We start from the raw sequence: 12495 nt of genomic DNA, 5'->3' as shown, positions 1-12495 counted from the left end.
AAGTTCTATTGTACTCACTGTGAGAAACCTGGACACAGCATTGATAGATGCTTCAAGATCAATGGTTATCCACCTAATTTTCAAGGTTTCAAGGACAAGAGAATAGCAGTTGTAAGTATTACTGATAATTCTGATATGGAGATTGATGATTCTATCAAGACTGTTTCTGCAGCAGAATATGATCAGTTCATGGCTTATATGAACAATCAGCAGACCATTGATCATTCCAGTTCTTCTACTGCTCACAGCCATGCTATGATGGCATGTAATTTCTGCTTTCTGTCTTGTTCAAATACTAAGTGGTTGCTTGACAGTGGTGCTTCAGATCATATTTGTTCTGATATAAATTGTTTCTCTGAGTATAAATCTGCTATTGGTGATAAGTACATCACTATTCCTGATGGTAGTAGAGTCTTGATAACTCATATTGGAACAGTTCAGCTTGATAGTGGTCTAGAACTGCAGAATGTTCTTTATGTTCTAGCTTTCAAGTACAACCTCATTTCTGTGCATAAATTGTGCAAGGACATACAGTGTGAACTATTGTTTACTCATGACAAGTGTTTTGTTCACACACAGACAGGACAGTCGATTCTTCTTGGTAAAATGACCTCAAGATTGTATAAGGTACCAGAACAGCAGAACTGTGATGTCAAATCTCTGTCTAATTCTAGCAAGATTGTTTGTGTAGCAGTTTCTGAAGTAACAAACCTATGGCACTTGAGGATGGGGCATTTGCCTTTCAACAAATTGAAAATGGTCATGCCTGTTAGTGATCTGGATTCTTGTACAGACTGTGTAGTAGACACTATTTGTTTAGTCTGTCCTAAAGCTAAACTTAGTAAGCTTCCTTTTCCTAGTAGTAGTATCAAGTCTACAAGACCTTTTGATCTTTTACACATAGATGTTTGGGGCCCACATTCTGTGAAAACTCCAACTGGATGTAACCAGTTTCTCACCATTGTAGATGATTACAACAGGTTCACTTGGGTTCATTTGATGAAAAAATAAAACTGAGGCAGTTAGTATCATGTCTGATTTCATTTCTATGGTTTTTACTCAATTTGATACTAAAGTAAGAGCTATTAGATCTGATAATTCTCAAGAGCTTTGTGAAGGGAGCATGAAATCTTTGCTGGTTAGACATGGCATTTTACATCAGACTAGTTGCAGTGATACACCTGAGCAAAATGGTGTTGTTGAAAGGAAACACAGGCATATCTTGGAGACTGCTAGATCTCTTTATATACAAGCTAGGGTTCCTGATAAATTTTGAGGTGATAGTGTTTTGTGTGCTGTGTATCTGATAAACAGGATGCCCTTTCAGTCATTAATAATGACATTCCTTTTCAGAGGTTATATGGTTTTGTTCCCAATATTGATCATCTGAGAACATTTGGCTGTTTGTGTTTTGTTTACACATCTAAAGTTCATAGAACAAAGCTAGATGTCAGGGGTGATCCTTGCATTTTCTTGGGATATTCTGTCAGTCAAAAAGGATACAAGTTGTATGACCTTGCCACTCACAAAATTAAGGTTTCTAGAAATGTTCAATTCCATGAAAGACATTTCCCTTACCATCTTTTCTATAAAAAACACCATCTCAATTCCATTTTGTCTACTGCCATATATCTTCCTGCTGTAACAACTGCTCCTCAAATAGATGACCCTCTTCCTGATTTTTCTTCTACTTCTATTTTTCCCATTCATGACATTCATCTTCATCCTTCTTCTGATTCTTCTCAGCATGATTCTTTTTCTAGCCTTGATTCTTCTCAAAGTAACTCATATTCAGTTTCTTCTTCTAATTCTTCCCAACTACCTTATCCTATTCCTCCTGAGTCTTCTTCTACTTCTTCTTCTCCTATTCAACTTCCTGAGCTAAGAAGAACTGATAGACCACACAAATTTCCTTCAAAATATGACATATATCAATGTCATTCTGCTAGTACTGCTGTTTCACAGGATTTATGCAGTCTTATTGCATTCCATGATTATCCTGCTGATCACAAGTGTTTCTTAGCTAACTCTTGTGAAATACATGAGCCTTACAACTTTGCTGAAGCTTCCTTGGATCCCTTATGGGTTGAAGCCATGGATAAAGAAATAAATGCTTTGCTTAGCAATGACACTTGGGAACTAGTTAATCTACCTAAGGGTAAGAAACCCATAGGCTGTAAATGGGTGTATAAGGTCAAGCTCAAAGCAAATGGTGAATTGGAAAGGTGTAAAGCAAGGCTTATGGCTAAAGGGTTCACACAAAAATATGGTATAGATTATGAAGAAACCTTTAGCCCTGTTTCAAGATGAACACAGTCAGAAGTCTAATTGTTGTTGCTGCTTGTAAAAACTGGTCTCTTTATCAGTTGGATGTGAACAATGCCTTCTTACATGGTGATTTGAAGGAAGAGGTGTATATGAAGGTTCCTGAGGGTTTTCCTAACCCAGATAATAAAGTCTGTAAGCTGAAAAGGTCCATTTATGGCCTGAAACAGGCTTCCAGACAGTGGTTTGAAAAGTTGGTTCATACTCTTCTTCAACTGGGGTTTGAACAGTCTAAAAATGATTATAGTCTGTTCATAAAAGGTTCTGGCACTCAGATTTGTGTTGCTGCAGTCTATGTGGATGATATCATCTTGACTGGTACTGATGAATCTTCCATGACACTTCTCAAGACTACTCTTCATCAACAGTTCAGCATTAAAGACTTGGGGAAATTGAGTTATTTTTTGGGGATTGAGGTTGGTTATTCTGTAGAAGGAGTGATTCTAAGCCAGAAAAAGTTCACCAAGGAACTTTTACATGATTGTTCCTTTCCTCTCAGTTCTAGGACTGTCACTCCATTGCCTTTACATCTCAAACTTCAACTTTTGGATGGAGATTTGCTGCCTAATCCAGAGGTCTATAGATGTTTTGTTGGCAGGCTGAATTTTTTGACTCACACTAGACCTGACTTGTCTTTTGCAGTTCAGTGTCTCAGTCAATTTATACAGAAACCCAGGACAAGTCATTTTCAAGCTCTTATACATACCATTAGCTATGTTGCTAATACTGAGGGTCAGGGCATTCTTTTAAGGGCTGCTGATCAGCTTATTTTACAGGCTTTTACTGATTCTAATTGGGCTAGTTGTGCTGATACTAGAAGATCAGTGACTGGTTATGTGCTTTTGCTAGGCACTTCTCCTATTTCCTGGAAGTCTAAGAAGCAAAGTTTGGTTTCTAAATCCTCTGCTGAAGCTGAGTATCGTGCAATGGCATCTGCTGCTTCAGAAGTAACTTGGTTAGTAAGACTGTTAGAAGAACTGGGGGTGGTTAATCTGAAGCCTGTCACTTTGTTCTGTGACAATCAGTCTGCAATCCATATTGCCAAAAACCCTGTTTTTCATGAGAGGACTAAGCATATCGAAATTGACTGTCACTTCACTAGGGATAAAGTGCTGGAAGGATTGATTAAGCTTGCTTATTTGCCTACTGGTGAGCAGCATGCTGATTTGTTCACCAAGACTGTTCCTTCTTCTCATTTGCAGACTCTTTTATCCAAGCTGGGTGTGATTTCATCAGCTCCCACCTTGAGGGGGGGGGGGGGGTATTGAAGCTACTCAAAGGAAACGTGCTCAGTCAGCTCAATTAAGCCCTGCCAGCTCAGCTTAGAGTTGTAACAGATTTTCCTTGATTTCAGGAATTCTGTTATAGATGCTATTAAGTTAGTTATTGTTGATTGTAAGGCTTCTTGCAGAAGTCTCTAGATTATGTAATGATATATATCCTAAGCCTGCTGTAATATCATTATTCACTCAATAATAAACTTTTTCTTCCCAGATTTTCTCTCGTTTTTCCAGAATTAACAGATCCCGTGCCATACATGAAAATTTTTTAATAATTATTTTCAATTTGACACTATATAAGTAAATTTACATAAATATCATAATGAATTTATTATAAAATAGCTTATTTTTCAAACAGATATTTTTAAATACGCATTTACTATATAGTAATATGGAAGGACACATTAAATCTTTTATTTATGTTAATAAATTTTTTTTTCATACTTTAGTTTTTAGTTGGCAGTAAATTTATATAAGGCATATCAAATTTTTTATTTATGTTACAATTAATTTTACTGAACTGAACTTATTTTTAGTGAACTGAAATTATTTTTACTTAATATTTTTTTTTTTAAGGTGAAGTGAACATGGCCTAAGATTAAGCCAACCATGTCAAGTCATGTAATCATGACAACATTCAATTTAGTTAACTTCTATATTATTTGAAAAATAGAACTTCTATATACATATATAACATACATACATATATATATATATATATATATATATATATATATATATATATATATATATATATATATATATATATATATATATATATATATATATATATATATATATATATATATATATATATATATATGTATGTATACATATATGTGTATATAAAGAGAAGCTGAGGATTTAAAACTCTTAGCTTTCACAACGTAACTACCCCTTACATAACCCCAAATTAGGGGGAATCCTAATATGCAGTAATACAATACTTCAATTCTTTGATGATGCTGATCAATTTTAAAGCTAGTAATCATCTTTTAATAATGCTCCCCTTCTAATTAAGATGGATCTAAACCATCTATTATTCAACACAAAAAAAACTAAGAATTCAAAACAATTTTGATTTAAAAAAAAAGAAACATTTAAATTACTTGATTAGCATTGATTAAATGATTTTTGATTAGTTAATTAATATTTCACAATTTAAAATTGATTCCATTGATCGAAACTGATTCTTACTTATTAAAATTGATTTTAATTCATTTACATTGATTGGATATATTATTTTGTTGTTTAAATCAATAAGTGTTACTAATTACTCCATATACTTAATTTTATTAAATTTGACTAATATTTTACATGACAGATATGTGGTTATGTGATACTCATTCAATTTGATATCAACTTAGGGCCTGTTCACATTTACATAATTAATTTCAGCTCAGTTCAGTTCAGTTCAGCTCCAATTAGTTCAGTTCAGCTCCAATCAGTTCAGTTCAGTTCAGCACAGCTCCTAATTTCCCTCTCTCATTTAATATTCAGTTCAGCTCCAATCAGTTCAGTTCAGTTCCGCTCCAATCAGTTCAGTTCAGCTACATCAGTTCAGTTGAGTTCAGTTCAGCTCATTTCAGTAAATGTGAACAGGCCCTTAGTACCATCTCAGTTCACTCGAATTACCAAATATCCAAAGGTGTGAGTGTAGAGCAAATTTGACCTTCACAATAAACGTACTCTACAAATGACCCAACCCGAACCAAATTCAAATAAAATATCTTGCCGCTACTAATACATTGAAGGTTTCAACCAATTCATACCACACTTTATGGCACAAATAATGTACTAACGTTAGTTACAACTTACAACATACTGCTGGAAATGACTATACTGCTATACATAGAGTGAGCTCTATTTTTATGAACCAAGCCTTTTCTTATATTCTATCTCTTATTCCTAAGTTTCGGTATAAAATAAGGCTTATGTTTTTTATGTATGGCTTAGAACACATGCTCATAATTATAGGTACCTTGTCGAACCACATAATTTTTGTGCATTCATTTCATTCTCGTCGACTTATGTTGTTGTTATTTATATGTGAGTCTCAATGCAAACATGAATTGTTATATTCAAGATTTTAAAAAGAGCAGTACTTTCTATGACAACTCGTTAGAAACACACATTTTCAAAAATAGAGAAAATGATATTTAGCGTGGATTTTTTTATATACTCCGTTTTTTATTTTTATTTTTATTTATTTATTTTTTATTGTAGCTAGACATTTCTTAGCCATAATTACCATTTTTGTAAATGATACCCCCATTCGACCCAAATTTCCAAAATTTTATGTATGTACAAAAGTAAAGAAAGAAAAATGTGTGGGTGAGTGTGGGACTCAAATGAAAAGAAATTACATGAAAAAATTTCATAAAAAAAAACTACTCCTTCCGTGTTTTTTTTTAAGTGTTACAGTTTGAGCGGCATATAGTTTTAGATAATTTAATTGACTTAAATAAAATAAGAGGTAAGTGGGTTAGTTGAAGTATTAAAAAATTGTAAAAGAAAGATAGTAGGGATAATTGTTTATTGTAAAGTAATGAATGTGAGAGAAAAGATATAATAAAAAAAGTAGTAGTGGGTTTGGATGGAAATCATGAGAGGAGAGAGATATAATATTTTAATGTAGCTTTGTGCCAAAAAACGAAGTGTAACACTTATTAAAACACGGTCGGATTTGGTAAGTGTAAACCTTATTAAAACACAAAGGGAGTAGTATATTTGAATTGGACCCCAAATAACTAAAATAAGAAAATTGTGCGAATTTTAGGTCCCGTTCACTTTACCTTATTTATGTTGAATTGAAATTATTTTTACTGAACTGAATTATATTTGCTGAACTACTTAAATTATTTTTACTGAATTGAAATTTGTTTTACTGTACTAACATTAATTTTGCTGAACTGAAATTAATTTTACTGATACTCTATTATATTTTTTCTGTAGAGTTACTGATTTTTACTAAACTAAAATTACTTTTACTGAACTGAAATAATTTTACTAAACTGAACTTATTTTTACTAAATATTTTTTATTTAAGGTGAACTAAACATGGCCTAAATTGAGATAGAGGTAGACCGGTAATGTTTTTAAATGGGATTGTGTTTGGAGGAGTTGCATTATTAATTTATCATGTAGAATCACTGAGGATATATGTAATTTGTTTTGGATGTAAAACTTTTATCGGTTAAATTTTTAGAAGTTAATACTCACAATTTGATTGTGAATCTAATCTTAATTACATCATTGCTCTCCATAGCTCTGTATCAAGGGTTACAACGTAAGAAAAAAAAAAAGGGCATAGGAGCTTAAATGGGAGACTGGGAGAGGGTATCTACTTTGTAAACTACAAACCAAACCAGAGATATTTTAGCCATTTATTTGGTTTTACAACTTTTTATTATTTCTTTAAGGAATTTATAAGTTATGATTTTATACTATTCATTGCAACAATGACATACTCCTGATTTTTTCTTAATTCTAGCTAGTTTGTACACTTTCCTTTTTCATTACCTACTCAAAGTTCAATTTGAACTTGCATTTCAATATCTTAGAATGTTGACGGCTAATATCATGCCTACCACTCTTAAGCTAGGATAGATGTTTATGAAACAATTCTTTAACTTTGTCCAAAATAATATCCCTCTATAAGATATCAATTTTTACTTTTTTAGTATGTGACATAATATGTTAAAATTACAACACATGCAGTCAAAACGCGGATGAAATACTTAACGTATATTTAAAACAATATAATCAAATGTGGTTTAGATGCAAACACGATATGGCATAATATGATATGGTATGATTTCAACAGACGGAAAGACATACATTTGCAAAGTCGAAACATAATGATGAACATGAACATCACTATAGTCGTAAAACAAAACAAAATAAAACAAAGCTAGGCGGCCCTGTTGCTTGCCGGATGAAACACGGTGAAAGGGACATTCATATGGAACATATGTCACTGTTAATACTCTTTAATTTGCCGGAGACTCAATGCCGACCATAACTTTGCTAAGGCACTTGTGTACCCAACTGACAGTTACTTGTATAAGTGGTCACTCTTACATGTCGTATATTTTTTTTCACTATTCTGTGATTTTATTCATCTTCAAAAGTTGCTTTTGACTTTTTCATACATCCAAAAGTCATACTTATACCCCAAGTTACTCAATAGGCAATACATAAACTTTTGTCAATAAGGGCTTGAATTAGAGATATTAAGGTCATGTTCGATTGATCAATTCAATTCTAATCATGTTCAAATTAGACTTGTTTATATATCGATTTAAGTTCAGATCGTTTCGTTTTTCATTGTAGTGTTTGGCAATATGATTTTGTGGTGTCACACTTGATTTAAATTATTTCAGCTAGTTCTAAAATCAATTTGAATACCTTGAGAGTTCAGGTTATTAGTTAATCGGTTTGAGTTAATTTTTTCAGGTGAAACTTTAATATCTGATTTTTTTATACAAAAAAAAAAAAAAACTTTAATCACTCTTGTTTATAATAGTACTTGACATATTTATAGCATTTCTACCACATACAAATTATATACTGCCCTCTCTTATTATCGGAAGATATAATTGCTACTATTCCTTTTTATAGGTTACTTGAATGTGAAGCAATAATTTTCAACTCACAAGTGCAATAATTTTTTGACAAAATTAATTATAAAAAGTACGTGATTGGTTAGTTGAATAGACAAATTACACTTTGCAACAAGTTGTGACAATCTAAGAAAGTTTTATATCTTATAATGTGTAAGAATTACTTTGGTTGGAAATTGAATACAATGTAAAAATTTCATGGAAAGTTCAAATAATATAGTGGACAAGAGGAAGGAATGGTATGTAGGAAAGTTGATTCATTCATACAATTAGAAGAAGTTGGTTTCTAGATAGTTGGCCCTCCCTAAATCTTTGTCGTCCATACAATCAATTAACCTATATTAAAAGCAAATCCTTCCATGACACTTGTCATTACCTTGTGAAAAATTTTCCCGCCTTTTTCGCTTATCCTTTTTTTTTTTTTTTTTTTTGTGCAAAATCTTAAAGTAAACTATTTATACCTTGTATAGTTTCTTACCAGTTTGACAATCATATTCCATATATATACTCAAATGAAATATTTTTGAATATCTTTTATATACTTTATATTTTGTAATATATAATTGTCAAAATTATTTAACAACCGTGCATTGCACGGGATTTTAACCTAGTAATTCCACTTTTTTCCAATTTTTTACAATATTAATTTACCAAACATACATAAAATATTTCAATTATATCTAGCTATCAACCAATCAACTCTAAATTTTATATTCAATATATACATCAAATTAATTGTCACACCTTAATTTATTTATCTTGTCATATTTTACTTGCCATACTTCATTTTATGGACACGCTATTCACTGATAGATATTTTCTAATCTCTCTTTTCTAAACTTCAAATAATAATTTTTCACACCCTATCCCCCCTTATTTAAAAGTTCTCCCACTCTCTCACATTACATTTACTTTTTTCTATTAAAATACTGTAATAATTGATTAGAAAACAATAGCTTATCGCTTGAAATGAAGCTTTTTTTTTTTTTTTTTTTTTTGAAGAAGAAGAAGAAGAAGAAGAAATGGATGAAGAAAGATTCAATTAATTTATATACAATTATATGTTAATTTGTTGAAATTAAAAATGGCTGACTTCAAAAACGCATTGCACTTTTAATTAAAAAAAAAAAAAACGGAGTATTTAAAAGTACTAACATAAGTATCTTGAGCTCCCACAATTTTTCTTTATAATTATTCAAATATCAAGTGTTTTTTTTTTTTTTCAAATTAAATACTTCATAGTATTGAGCTATGTACATGTTTTTAGTTCACCTTACCTAGCATCTTTTACAAGCAATCGTTAGTTGTCAAAATGAAGCACTACTGTGGGGAGTAGGGAGTATATGTTTATATGTTATCAGCTAACATGCATACGTACGATATTCTTTTTTGAAGTATATAGAAATCTTGTACAAGTATATCTTAAAGTAACAAAGAGCCACAGAGAAAAACACAAAAACTAGTTATTTGTACAGCAAAATCTTGCACCTCATATTAAGGCACTCTCAGATAATTTCTGTTAAAATTGAAGTACTGTACCTTTTATACCATACCTTTGTTATATAATGTTCTAACATTTATTGTTTCCACAAAAATCAAGACAAAAAAGAGTTTTAAAAAAATAAGTGAGTGTAAAAGAAAGATTGGTTAATTAAGAGATAGAATGCTTGAAGGAGTGAAAATGTTTGCATTGTGAAATACATACTCCATAGTGATAGTGGTAATAGTGTATATCTTTGAAATACAAAAAATATATACGTTCCATATAGAAAATGTTATCTATGACATAAAAAATACTGCTTAAAATTCATTTATTACATTTTCTCTCTTTCGAATTACCTTTTCTCTCCTGTACGAGTCACAATGTGAAATAATGTAATATCATTTATGAAATAATATGGTTTGTCTCTACAACACAGAGTAAGTAAAAATTTTTGTGAAATAAATCAATAATGGATGTTTCTACTGTGGTCCACTTTATTTGGACTACCACTATACTTAATTATCATTGCTCGATTTTTTTTTTTAAGGCTTGGTCAAACCTTAATTTTAGTATTTTTCTTTTTTAATTCTTTTTTTATTTTCCAAAATATAATTACTGAATTTCTGAAAATTATTTTATAATTTTCGAAATTAATTTATTAAAATCAGTTTTAAATCAAATAAAAAAATAACATTAAATTTAAAAAATCAAAATCAAAAAATTGTTCATCAATGTTCTTCATTATTCATCATTGTTCTTCAAGAAGTTTGTTCATCTATGGATGAGATTAATTACCATTATGGTAATCTTTATCCCGTAAATACACTCGCACATCAATGAAAATTGAAAATATGCACCGATTTACATATTATATGTGAAAAGTTCATTCGAAAATTGGATTCATGTGTGAATCTGGGATTGTTTTTAATCCTAAAACAATGTTAATTGGATAATCGTAAACAAGGGATGTAAAATCGGTCATTATATGTATGCGAAAATTAAAAAAAAAATTAACAATTTTTTCGAAATCTAGATTTGTGAGCAAATTGGAGAAGACAACGATTTTTGTTTTGGAATACTTGTTTGATCCGAAAAAAAAAGATATAGTTTTCAATTCTGTTTGCATATAAGGCATTAACCCAAATGCTAATAGGACATTACCTATAAAAAGCAATATTATTGTTTATTTGGTCTACGACCATACGTTATTTTGGATATAGTTTTCAATCCTCATTCACTAGCCAAGTCACAATGTACATATACCAAGTTTGATATCAATGATCACTTATTTATCAGCTATTGTGGTTTGATTTTCGTATGCATATTCCTCAAAATTAAATTAACTCTTAATCAAACCACCTTTAGAGCTATTCTAATGGCAACCTAATTGTCAAATTAGATGATTATCTTCTTATCTATCGTGTGACTCAATGGTTGGATTACTTGGATACTAGTTTGTTATTAATTAAAATAATGAACCGTCTTTGATTATTATTATAATTTTACAATAATTAAGGAGATTAAGACCAATTCTAAATATATAAGTAATGTCATATCCTAATATTGGACGAATCCCATAAATAACCAAATGAAAAAACTGTGGAGGTGAGCAATTACATGGCAAACTTTTTTTTTTTTTTTTGAAAGAATACAATGACAAATTGTTAAATATAGTAAATATATTTTTGTATTTATAGATTAGGAAAGCTAATATTCAACCCCTTATATTTAGGCTAAATACATGCTACTACTGCTAGTTGTATTCCTTATAATTAGGACATATCATGCTTCTGTTTTGTATATTCACGTATTCTAGCTATACTAATGATAATCGAAAATATTATTTTTCCTATTAGTCAAAATAGCGTTACATGTTAAAGTTGATTTTTTGTATCTAGATTTTTACCCAATGGTTAGTACTACGACTCTACGAGTATCTTTTTTTGATTAGTTTTGTTTCATTTTTAATTTATAGTCTATATTTAATGTGCCACAAAAAATAACTGATAACAACACTATTGTATATCATTGATTTATTTCTTAAATAGTACGTTAGATATTATAATAGAATATTTGAAAAAGATTTGGACGACAATTTATATGGGATAACTGATTTATCAGTTAGTAACACTATATCCTAAAAATAAGCAATCAACAGCCATCATACAGGCAATATTCTTCAAATAGATCGTAAATCTAACACATTCCATTTGTTAATCTAAATTTCAATTTTGATTGGTTGCTTTAAATACATGTTTTTTTTTTACCTTATAGAAAGATGATTTAAATTTCAAATTACACAAACCAAAAAACAAAATTAATGTCCAAACCTATATAATGAGCAAATCAATCAAAGGAATAAGATGCAATTTTAGGATACAAAGCTATATAATGAGCAAATCGATTAGAGGAAGAAGATGCAATTTTATTTTTTTTTTAATTTTCTTCTTATAAACCATGTTTGATACGTAGAATACAAGTGTGAATTTTGTGATCTGTTTATAACTCAGGAATTAACTTATGTATACTTTGGTTATTACCTAAAAAAGAAAGTTTATTGAGTTTGACGAATGACGATATGTATTTTGGATATTGTAAAAATTCCAACTTTATGATTTTTTTGATGTGGATTTGAGGGAAACAAACATTTTGATTTTATTTTACGATATGCATGTCAATTTTTTTTTTGAAAATCTGATCTTATTTTAGACGTAAAGTATTTCCTTAAAAATATAAGATAGATTTTAAATCATAATAAACCTTAATTAAATTATGGTATATT

The sequence above is a fragment of the Chenopodium album genome, chromosome 24 (genome assembly GCF_948465745.1).
Source record: "Chenopodium album chromosome 24, dcCheAlbu1.1, whole genome shotgun sequence".
Lineage (NCBI taxonomy): Eukaryota > Viridiplantae > Streptophyta > Magnoliopsida > Caryophyllales > Amaranthaceae > Chenopodium > Chenopodium album.
Note: the sequence above shows the minus strand (reverse complement) of the source record.